The sequence below is a fragment of the Periplaneta americana genome, chromosome 14 (assembly GCF_040183065.1).
Source record: "Periplaneta americana isolate PAMFEO1 chromosome 14, P.americana_PAMFEO1_priV1, whole genome shotgun sequence".
Classification (NCBI taxonomy): Eukaryota; Metazoa; Arthropoda; class Insecta; order Blattodea; family Blattidae; genus Periplaneta; species Periplaneta americana.
In genome coordinates, this window is record NC_091130.1 from 189,480 (window position 1) to 201,422 (window position 11,943).

Below are 11,943 nucleotides of genomic sequence, written 5' to 3' on the forward strand. Positions count from 1 at the left end.
GGAAGCGTGGGACTCTAGCGGCTTTGTTCGCCCGACCTCGACAGAAATCACATCGTCCTTCGTGATGATTCCACGTAATTACGTCAGAATTTGTTTTCATTTTTTCGACAAAGCACTGATAACATAACAAAGACCAAATTCTGGAACTGCTCGCACCTAACAGACAGAATGCCACCCACAGTAAAACTCTCTTCTTTCTCTCTCTCTCCTTGTTTTATTTACTTGGTTATTTAACGACTCTGTGTCAACTACTGGGTTATTTAGCGTCAATGGGATTGGTGACAGCGAGATGAGGCCGAGGATTCGCCTTACGGTTGAGTAAAACCTCGGAAAAAAACCAACCAGGTAATCAACCGAAGCGGGAATTGAACCAGCGCGCAAGCACACCTCCGGATCGACAGGCAAGCGCCTCAGCCAACTGAGCTACGCCGGCGTCTCTCTCCTTGTTATAAAGGGCACGTTTCTGAAGTAAACTTTAAGTATTTCTGTATGCTTCAACTGCAGTCGACTAAGCATTGCTTTAAACTATTTTAAAGAGCTTCCGCTATGACGATGTACTGACTGCAATCAATCAGAAATGAAGACTTTTCGTAAAGGCATAAGGAAGCTAAAACTCAATTTTCAATTATTCTGTAGAGCATAAATCTTAATATTGAACTGGAAGAATAGTTCATAGAACTTTAATTTGATCATAAAATCAATCATTCGAAAGTTTCGAGTCAAATTTTAAATCCATCAAGTGATTACAATATACTGTCAACTGAGGAAGAACTTTCTTGTGTGAAAGTTCTTCATATTGACAAAATCGAAAACAAAATGAAGAAAGTGACGTCATGTGGATTTGTCAACTCCTATCGAGATGAAATTATTTTCGTAACCAAGTTCAAGCACAAATATTTCATTGAGTTAAGATATGCCTGTCTTTTAAATGTTGTTTTATTGGTTGGGCTAGATCGCGAAAAATATATTTCAAATGCAGTAGATAGTGAAAAAAAAAATTGAGACCTCATTTCTACAGCCAACAAGGGAATTGTGTTCTCCATCGATATTGCTCTTCCATCACATCACAACAGAAACAGAGAAGATATCGAAGTGAATACAATATACATTAATTCACTCTGAACTGAATAGAAATACTGTAGTATGTATAAAGAGTGACAAACAGAGTAACTCCGTCAAAGTTTCAAAATGAATTTAAAACATACAAATAAAACCTTTAAACTAGGTTAGGTTAGGTTTTTTTTTTTTTTTTTTTTTTTTGGAAACAACTCTAATAACCTACCAGCACTTATCAGAAAAAGCAAACTGTAGATTTCTCTTGCATTTAGAAAAGTTTGCTAAAGCTCTCCCTTCCAAGCCCAGTCGCAAGAGAATGAGGATTAATAGTAATCTACAGGCAATTCCAACATAAATAATAATTTTTTTTCATAAATCAGTCAACCTAAAAAAAGTAAATATCGCAGAGTTCACAGCTGTGGAGTAAGGATTAGCACGTCTGTGTGAAATGAGTGGGCCCGGGTTCAAATTTTGGTTGAGGATTTTCCGAGGTTTTCCCTCAACCAATTGAAGCAGAATTGCTGGATAACTTTAGGCATTGGACATCGGACTCATTTCGCCATTACTAATTCACGCGTGCTGCGTGCTGTATTTGTACACGAGCGTGACAGTTCGGCTACAAGTGTCGGTGTAAGCACAAGCCTCAGGCTGTGGTGTGAGCCAATGGGTTCCTCTTCCTTAAAAAGAACGAAAATAAATAATACGGAAACGGGGGGGGGGCTAAAGTCCCCCTTAATTGGCGCCCATGAATAAGTCATTCCTATAGCCGGTATTAGTAAGATCTGCTCCTATATCAGGGGCGATCAAAAGATCCAGGAAGCCAACATTCTATATACATAGTGAATATGTAACTGAGTTGTTAACAATTTCGATAATGCCACCGGCGTAGATCAGAAGGTAGCGCGTTTGCCTGCTGATCCGCAGTTGCGCTCGGGCGTGAGTTCCATTCCCACTTGGGGTAATTACTTGGTGGGTTTTCCCCAACCACGAGGTGAATATCATGTGGTCTATGGGAAATCTCGCCAAATACCAACCCGCTGTCATCAATTCTATCGCGTTAAATAACCGAGCAAAACGAACAATTTTCATTGCAATTAAAATATGAATGCTGATTGAGAATTTAAACTGAATCCTTTAATATTTGAATGACAATTTTATTGATGGCTGCAAAATTTAAATCAAGAGTTTTCAAGGAGTTGTATGCAAACTCTGGCAGAGATCCTCTTGCACCTATTGATTATCTCTTTCACAGCGTACAGTTGGATTCAAGATCACCGCTTTATGATGTTGTGTATTAATAGCAATAATATCTGTTCTTCTGTTGGAACATCTTCGGAAATACAGTGAACTTCCTCAAAAATCTTCCAACTTTGTTTACTGGCATTGGTTCTTAGTTTGTTATTACGCATCAGTTCGCCTTTCCGACAGACCCGAATATATGAGATAGAGTTTCCATCTCGTTACAGCCAACGGCGACAACGGATGGTATTGTAGGATCTGCCTGGGACCGCTATGTATTACGATCTGACATTTTTATGACGTTTATAAATTCTGTGTGTTAACCAGAAATTAAATTAGGGGCATTCTTAATGTAGCGAGATTCCTCGTTCTTTATGGGGAGTTGACATCATTTTTCAAAAGATCTACGTCGAACAATGTCTCGTAAATGTTTTGCTTTTACATTTAATGACAGAGAATCTTCTTTGGCTTGTACTTGTTGAAAAGCCAGCAGTCGTTCGTCGTCTAGATTACGAACACTGTGTAAATAAACGTCATTAACTCGGAGTTTGTTACAGGTATTAAAATGCTGTATCTTGGCTTCCCATCGAGCATTAATTAATCAAAGTCCTCGAAATTTGTTAGGAGACTAAATCACTGCGGAGAATTTTGTTCAAATTTGTGAGAAATGTTTTTTTTAAGATGGTGCAAAGGCGCATACTGTAAAGTATAGACAATGGTTGGTCAAAGATACTAACTTCAGATTGGGAGTTTTTGATCTGGTCGTAATAAATTTGATGCAACGAAATGACGAAGATCACATTTTAAATTAGTTATTATTTTTTCATCTAGTACAATCTCATCATTAAAGTCATCTCGAAGATATTTTATTTTTTCTGTTTTATGTTTAATCGAATTTATGTCCGAGTTCTGAATGGTGAAACTTTTTCCTGCGATCAATTTACCGTTTTGAATTATGATTGCCTTTCTATTTTAGGATTAACATAAAGACCAACAGCGGCGAGGTTGCTTTCAGCGAGGTGAACAAAAGATTCAGCTGCTTTTTCATTTTTGACAATTATTGCAATGCCATCCCCGAAAGCAAATGCAGTTCCGTTTGACATGTCTTAAGGTAACGAAAAGCCTCATTCTTGTGCGTCACTTTGATGTGTTAAATCCCTAATATCAATGTCAATAGCTACATTAAAAAGAGTAGGAGGCAGTGGAGGGATACCGCGTAAAATTAGGATAGGATTTGGTTTTTAAAAATGTGCTTCCATTTGCAGTGAGTTGTCTGTAAGGAGAGATTCAATAAGGAAACGTAAATTCCTTGGAAGAGAGGCTGCATGAATGAAATGGTCATGTCTAACGAAATCAAAAGTTTTGCTTACATAAGGAATAAATACGTTTTTTCAATCTTTACAGTCTGGAGGCATCCATTTTTGAATCTTCAACGTGAGTTCCTGCAAATGGAAATAAAGCCTCTTTGATGACAACTGAGAGAGATGGATCGCAACTGGGCTTAAGATAAATTAGTTTGAAAGTATGAATAGTGATTCCAACAAAACAATCCCAAATCCAGAGAAATCAGTCATACTGGAACCTTGTGGAATAGCTGGACCTGAATGACGATGGTGAAACACCAAGAACACAGTGGATGACAATAATTACATCACTCTGCGATGCAGCAACCCGGTAATTACAAGCACATCATTTTCATAAAAACTTGTTGTGTAACACCAACTCAAATAGGATGTTCAGATCACTGAGTGCACAACGTACACTGTGTGGGAATAATACCTTAATGGAAATGTTGCTCATTATCAGGGCTTGACCTTTCTGTCAGAAAACTCCAGTCTTATACTCTAACATGGGGTCAGCACGGTACAGCGTACAGAACAACCAAGTACACATAATTAAAATAGCATTATTTTTCAACATATTCCCTTCAACTGTAAGTCATTTCCCACCTGCGTTCGAGTTCAAACGAATTCTGAAAGGGATACAAGTTACAAGATTGTGATGAAAGACTTCCGCGATGGAGAACAAAGTACAGGTTAGGGGGGCACGGGAGGGCATTTCCTCCCTCAGCCTGAGTTTAAGATTAAAAAAAATTGACTAGTACTACTAAAAAATGTGAGAACTGTACTTTTAATATTAAAATATTCCGCTTTTATAAACGGTTAAGAAATAAAATACCGGGGCATCATTTTGTTTTTACTAACATTTCAAATATTAACCTGGCTATACCTTTGGATTGACAGTTGAGAACCGAAAACACTGTTTGTTACCCTTCCACGACCGGAGTTCCGTGATACTAGTGTAAAATGCAAACAAATCACTTTGCTGGGTATAGGAAGGTAGAAAAGTAGTGCATCCATTTACTTTAAATGTTATGTTTTATTTAACGACGCTCGCAACTACAGAGGTTATATCAGCGTCGCCGGATGTGCCGGAATTTTGTCCCGCAGGAGTTATTTTACATGCCAGTAAATCTACTGACACGAGCCTGTCGCATTTAAGCACACTTAAATGCTATCGACCTGGCCCGGGATCGAACCCGCAACCTTGGGCATAGAAGGCCAGCGCTATACCAACTCGCCAACCAGGTCGACTCCATTTACGTAAACTAGGAAATATTACGATTTTGGGTTTGATAATTTTCGTTAGGATTTTATTTAATCAAAATACAGTACAGTATTAACAATGAGTGTTTTTACTGAATAACTGAACTATCCAGGCAGATGTATTTATATATCTACAGCACATTAGCATACAATATGGAGAGTGCATTTAAATTGAAAAGTAATCAAAATCTGGATATTTTAACAAACTGTTGAAAATGGTGGCTGTTCATTTCAAAACAGGCTTCAGTTCTTTTGAGAATACTATCAAAAATGTTTTTAAACATATCCTCTGAAACTGAATGTATTTTTTTTTTCCTGAATGTAATTTCTTAACTCTTCTATTGCCTAGGATGTTTAGCAAACATAGCTGTTTTATAGTAACCCCAAAAGAAATAATGCAAAGCACTCAAATCAGGCAACATGGAACGCCATAATCCTGCACCTGTAGAAATAATTCTGTACCTACTCTATAATAGAGTGCCTTACGTAATGTAAATTCAATCTTCACTTCTCTTTCATCCGCACAGATAAATTTACTCAGACATGGTAGGTCCTATCTACTGTCCGTCCAAATGTCGCAGGGTTAGAATGGGAGGAAACCACGTGACAGTTAACAAGGCCCTTTTATCTAAATTATTTTAAACAGTGTTGTATAATATTACTTAGACCTCCAATTCCTAACAGCTAAGTTTTCAGAAAAGAGCTAGGTTAGGTCACGGTGGCTACGGGCAGGTAAGGACGACCTTTTGCATGTCCGCCATACTGAGGCTTATTGTGCACGATGGGATGGGATGAATGAGGATGTGTACCAGCCCACCGGCCACATGGGACTCCTCACCCGCTCACCCAATGGAGGCCTCCTATCCTCTCCCGCTCTAAGTTCACACCGCCAAAGTGACCAAGCAGCACAGTATCCATTCCAACGGCTCTTCCAAGGTGTCGAAGCGCCCTTGAAAGTGCTCTTAAGAAATGAATTCTGGTAGAGATATTGCGGAGGCTGGGAACCCAGGAACGATTGCGGAGAGGACGTCCCCTGCGTAAGCGTCTGGCTAGAATGATCTGAGGTAGATGAATATGATACGAAATCTAAATCCTTTTTCTACACGGGAGGCAATGAAAATTCCAACTTGGCATTTGACTAAGTAACTGTGGAAAACGGAAAAACCACAGTCAGGTTGGTCGGTCCGAGAATCGAACCACGGACCTTCCGACTCGCTCAGTGGAAAAGAGCTAAGGCAGTCCATCCACTAGCCTTCAGAGAGGGCCCTGGAGAAACGGGTGGAGAAAACCGGGGTGCGACGTAACCAAACGGACATACACCATCTGTGCGAAAATATGATTCAATAATGAATGTTCTCCACTCACTGGTAAATGCGACCAAATTTCTGGAACGTACTATACTCACGAGGACGACTTTGTTTTCATATGCGGTCTAGGTTCCGTGTGGAGGTTTACTACGTAGTAGAAGGGGTGGAGTGAAATAGGCCTGCATTTAAAAACTAAGGTACAATAAAAATTGAACTAAAAATAAAATGATGTCCCTGTACAAGCTAGTTTAATGATATTGCTCAAATGAAACCAAGACGTTACCCTCTGCTACATTAATGATTGTTACCCGTTGTAAATAAAAGTACAATTTATTTTAATTGAAATTAACGTTTCTTTATCAATCAATTGCGTTCAAATTTTCACACTTGCTATATTAACAGCACAGGCATGTAAATTCTGCGGTGTTTGGTCAGAACATGATAACTCCAAAAATTACCTTTTTTAGCTGAGAGCGTAGTCCTATATAAAAACAGTTCTCTTTCGTTTGGTATAACAGTAATAGCTCCATCTAAAGTTATATTATTTTCATTCACATTTGTATGTAAACTAAAATTATGATTTGTATAGGAAAAGTGAAAATAAAATGCTTGTATCGCAAAATAGGTTTTTTGGAGTTATCATGTTTCGACCGAACACCACAGAATTGTCTGTCAAGTAGAATATTACGGATATTATCGAGTAGAAGTTAAAACTAGGCTTACGTATGTGTGGAAACTGGAAATGCACATAAAGCGGGGCAAACAAAAAAATTATCATATCAACCCTATTTGTTACTTAAAATAACAAAAATAATTAAGACATGGGAAAAAATAAGGTGAATCTTCGACCCCGCTACGCACCATAGACGGAAGAGAAACCTAGACCTACTTAAATAATTCAGAATTGCAGCACCCCACTCTAGAAACACGATGTGATCAGTGCAAAAGCTATAAGCCCGACGCAAATACTTTCGTTTCTTATATATATCTGACCGATGATTTTCTCGGACAATTTCATACGAAATCATCACGAAGTCAGCGGTACCACCATTATGGTGTACCTACCTACCAAAAAGCGTAGATGTACCAAACCAAATTTAACATTTCACTGACCCTCGAGTTCACGAAAACTCTATTTGTTTTTCCAGTTTAATTTCATATTGAAATAACGCAACACAGATCAGACGTAGTCCCGGGTGTGATCGGAGATTCAACAGAAATAATTGTTCTTCGTTTTCTTACACCGTACGACCGTGAAAGCTGCGACGCACGGAAAAGAAGTCTACTAGCGTATCCAACGAAAAGCTAGCATTGCAGTCCAGTAATATTCACCATACATATTTCCTTCCATACAGTTTACAGTAAATAAAGACGAGTATTTTCCCTGGACCAAAATAAGAAACAAAAACGAGTATTTTCCCTGGACCGAAAGGACAGGGTTAGATGAGGGAATAGTTGAGTGACAGTGGGCGATTCCTCTTCGTTACCAATGCCACAACTCTTCAAACGTTGGCAATATTACTTCTACGACTTCCGTTAGAGACCGCCGTGTTAGAATGCATCTCACGCGGCTGTATGCTCTTTCCAGTTTACTAATAATTCTCTTATAAAAAACTGCGGTATTCTTAGAGGAAAGATCTCTCTCAAGACAATCCAGGTAACTTACATGCATTTTTAATATCACGGCTCAAGTCTTTCCGTTTTACGATCAAGTTTACCCCAGTTCACAGTTCGGCATGGAAAAATAATTTCTAAGGAAATAGGGAGGCAGCGCGCTATGCGATATGCCCTGCGAAGTCTCCCCATCCCCCAAATAAAAAGAACGGAACTAACGTCTCTGGATACGTTATTGGCACCCGTGACAGTGCAGTCCACTGCATGCCTCACCGTGAAACGAGCGGAACCGGGTTCAAATCCTGGTTGGGGCAAGTTAACTGGTTAAGGTTTTTCCGGGGCTTTCCCTCAACCCTTTAAGAGCAAATGCTGGGCGCTGAACCCCGGACTCATTTCGCTGGCCTTAACGCCATCTCTTTCAGACGCTAGATAACCACAGCAGTTGATAAAGCGTTGTAAAGTAACCAATTTAAAAAAATGACACGGTGCAAGAAGCAAGACATTTCGCACCAAGGTGAAATAATCTCAAACATTACACTTCCGTTGTACTGTCCTACACCAAAGCAAGCATTCTGCACGCCGTTACCTGAACAGCTGTCACTAGCTCCTGCGATCCCGCATCGTCGTCGCGCGACGGTCAGGCAAGCACTAATGGACTACAAGGAGCAGCGGCTGCGATTCAAGCACTCCACCGGAAATTTGCGGTACTACCGCAGAGCACAGAGAGGAGCGAAGGGGCAACATTTTGACAATGAAATTGTGTTGTTCATGTATTAGTAAAATTCGTTTCTTTACTCGGTACAGTAATGGGCGCATGGAAATTTTTAAACACTATTTATTTGAACAAGTAATAGGGTTGCTACATTTGAAAAGTGGCAGTCCAGGACATTTTTAATATTTTAATCATTTAAATGTGCGAAATGATTTTTTTTTTTATAATTTGAACGATCAACGCATTTAGCGGTATACAGACTACTTCTGAATTAAGAAAACAAATACAAATACACAAATGTGACTTTGAATTGAGGGCAGCCTAGATTGGGCTCCTCGGTGAGCAAAAAAAAAAAAAATTGTTGGTAAGTTTATACAAACAAGAAAACGAAATAAAGATACATTAATTCACTTCCTTATATTAGCAACGGAACACATGGACATTGTTGTGTATAGCAAAAAAAAAAAATCAAATTATTAACATACACATTATTTACTCCTAGCATACAAAATACGAAATTTCCAACTCTCATTTTTTCTGTTTCATTCATATTCTTGTCGGCCTGGTTGGCGCAGTTGGTATAGCACTGGTCTTCTATGCCCGAGGTTGCGGGTTCGATCCCGAGTCAGATCGATGGCATTTAAATGTGCTTAAATGGGTCAAGCTCATGTCAGTAGATTTACTGGCGTGTAAAAGAAATCCTGCGGGACAAAATTCCTGCACACAGGCGATGCTGATATAACCTCGGCAGTTGTGAGCGTCGTTAAATAAAACATAACATTAACATTCATATTCCTCAACATTTTCCATTGCTGCGTATCTGTATAATTGGTAATCTACAGTCCCGTCGCTCTTATTTTCGGCAGTCAAACACGTTGCAGGTCGGCTACATTTAAACGTGTGCGTCCTGTGATTCGCTGCTGATGACGTTATGCACTTCCTAAGGCTCGATAAATACTTGATATAATCGCCCGCCATTTTGGCTCATTCGTTGGCGTTCGCAGAAAGCACACGAGGACGTTATTTGCCGCTCAATTATTTGCTCAATTACAGTGCGTTTGATTTATTATCATAGGAGCTACGGCATGATAATGTTTAATGGTGCAGCAAATATATTCCTCGTCTGGTAGCTCGGCAAAGAAAGAATAAAAATGGCGAACTATACTATAACTTGTTTTTTTGAAAGATGGGACATGACAGGAGCGTTGCGATCGGAAAAACAACTGAATATCACATAGCGTGGTAGGTCCGTTGCTATGGTAACAACGGTTGAGTTGTCAAACTTACACTTCCCACATGACGAGTGGTTAATAGCTCTCTTGGTGACATTTATTGTGCACACAACGTTAGCACTTCCTAAGGCGTAAGCAAAGAGGAGGAGGAGTCACGCCGGAAATAACAGCGACGCGACTTTAATAACAAGGCTTACCAACAAGATTTTTATTGCATTGTTGGCAAAGGTTCTAAAATTACCAAAGAATTTAGGGGAAGGCAACACTGTTACAAAACCAACTTCAAATATCAGACTGAAGTAAGAGGCGGGTGGAAACAAAGAGTAGCCTAATGCCGACGAAAACCAAGCCCAACGCTTTCTCCCCGCATGCAGTATGAACTAATGTTCTACAGTTTGTATTCATCAAGTTATTTTCTAACTCTTTTGAGCTGCCGTACCAATGAAATAGAAGAGAATAAAATCGTGTGGAAAGAAAGAAACACTATTTTTTTAGTCCTTGTTTGCTGAAAATCATTACATTTATGCGTCCCGAGAATAGGTTTCGAGACGGTCCCGGAAAATTCGGGACGTATGGCAACCGTAGTCACATGCGACGAATGCGCCAATTATCAATATGACAAATAATGATGGCATATACAAAAATTGTAATAACTATTAGATGCATTTCAACGCTCTAAAATACTGCTGTGTACCGGGTTTCCCCTTCTCCCTTTCTCATCCTCATCATCTTTACCCACTACACTTACACAAAGACATTTACATTCACTCTAGTACACGACATAACTCTTCACAGATACACATCATGCAAAGCGTGGCCCGCCGAAGTGGTGTGCAATTTGAAAAATGGATCAGTCCTGACATTTATCCGCAGTATGCGGAACCTGAATCACGTAAGTGAAATGGGTGGGCATGGGATACACACACATTCTTAGAACTTAATGAAATCTTAATAGAGAAATTGTTCCGAATATTTTTAAGGTCCACGTTTGTTTTGTTTTAATTCGAGTAATGTTGTCTCAAGGTCTACTAATCTACCCATAATGCACTGAGGCCACGTTACTGCCGTCATCCTTCAACATCAACTTGAATGGAATTTCTACGCATCACGTTTAGTTTCGTACTATAAACATTGTTACTGTACTGAATTAATATTACGGGATATTCCTTCGCAGATAGTGCAAATATATTCACAAAATAGCACAAAAATGAATAATAAATGGCCTGTAGGTGGTAGAAAATGACACCGCAACCACAAAATATTATCTACACAGCAAGGTTGCGTCACCTCTGTCTTACATAATATTCAAGAACAATGGTTAAGCCATTTTATAGTATAAATCCCCATTTTACGTTATTTTTTGTCGCAGTATAATTGATTATTATAATATTTCGTAATAACTGACACATCTGATAGCTACGTCAGCTTTATCACGCGCCGCAGTAGTTCAGTTCTTTATCGTGTTTAATGTATTCCTGACAACAGCCTACGTAGTTTGTTTTCTAAAAATCACCAAAATTACGTAAATTAAATAATTCACAAATAAAAAAGTAGACTAACTGATTAAATGCACTGCACACTTTAGGTTTTCCTACATTTCAAAATGGCATCTAATCTACAGACCTACCCCTAAAATCCACACACAATACTTGTTGCACAGCCGAAGTATACCTTCTGAGTCCTGAGAGTATAGCATACTATACCATACTTCATATATGATAAGAGACCCGAAGTAGCCTATATATAATATACCTGCATTTGTGCCCTAACTGCAGGGGCGTATTTTGCGGGCTACCGGCGGTAGCCCAAGGAAATTACAAAAGAAAAAATTTATAATATAACATAATGTAATAATTTTGTATTATTAGTTTTACCATAGTAATTAAAATTAAAGTAATTGTTAGATATATTTTGTGTAATAATAGGGTCAGCGGTAGCCCAAACCCTTTAACCAGTATACGCCACTGCCTAACTGTAACCTGCAGAATTTGTTCAGCATTTTTGCTCATGTCAGCGACTTTTTAATACTCAACTTGTCTCAGGACTCAGGCGGCTCGACTCGTGTTCGAACCGTGCTTGAGCTAATCATCTGCTCGGGATTTCCTTAATGTAAGGCCAATGTCAGGTAATACATCTGTGGCTCAAGTGCTAGTGCGTTGGTCTTCCAGCCAAGCGCC

The 11,943-nt window shown here is 39.1% G+C and overlaps 1 protein-coding gene across 4 annotated transcripts in view; it reads right to left on the minus strand.

Moving 5' to 3' along the window:
* The window catches only part of LOC138713035 (b(0,+)-type amino acid transporter 1-like), a 48,359-nt gene extending 39,845 nt beyond the window's left edge, over window positions 1-8,514 (minus strand). For 3 of the 4 annotated variants that reach the window (XM_069844727.1, XM_069844725.1, XM_069844726.1), the window contains exon 1: window positions 8,409-8,508. The gene's annotated coding sequence lies outside the window, so the exon portion shown is untranslated. Of the gene's footprint in view, window positions 1-8,408 lie in introns of all 4 variants that reach the window. The other variant, XM_069844728.1, reaches the window with a different exon arrangement.
* Window positions 8,515-11,943: the final 3,429 nt, after the last annotated feature.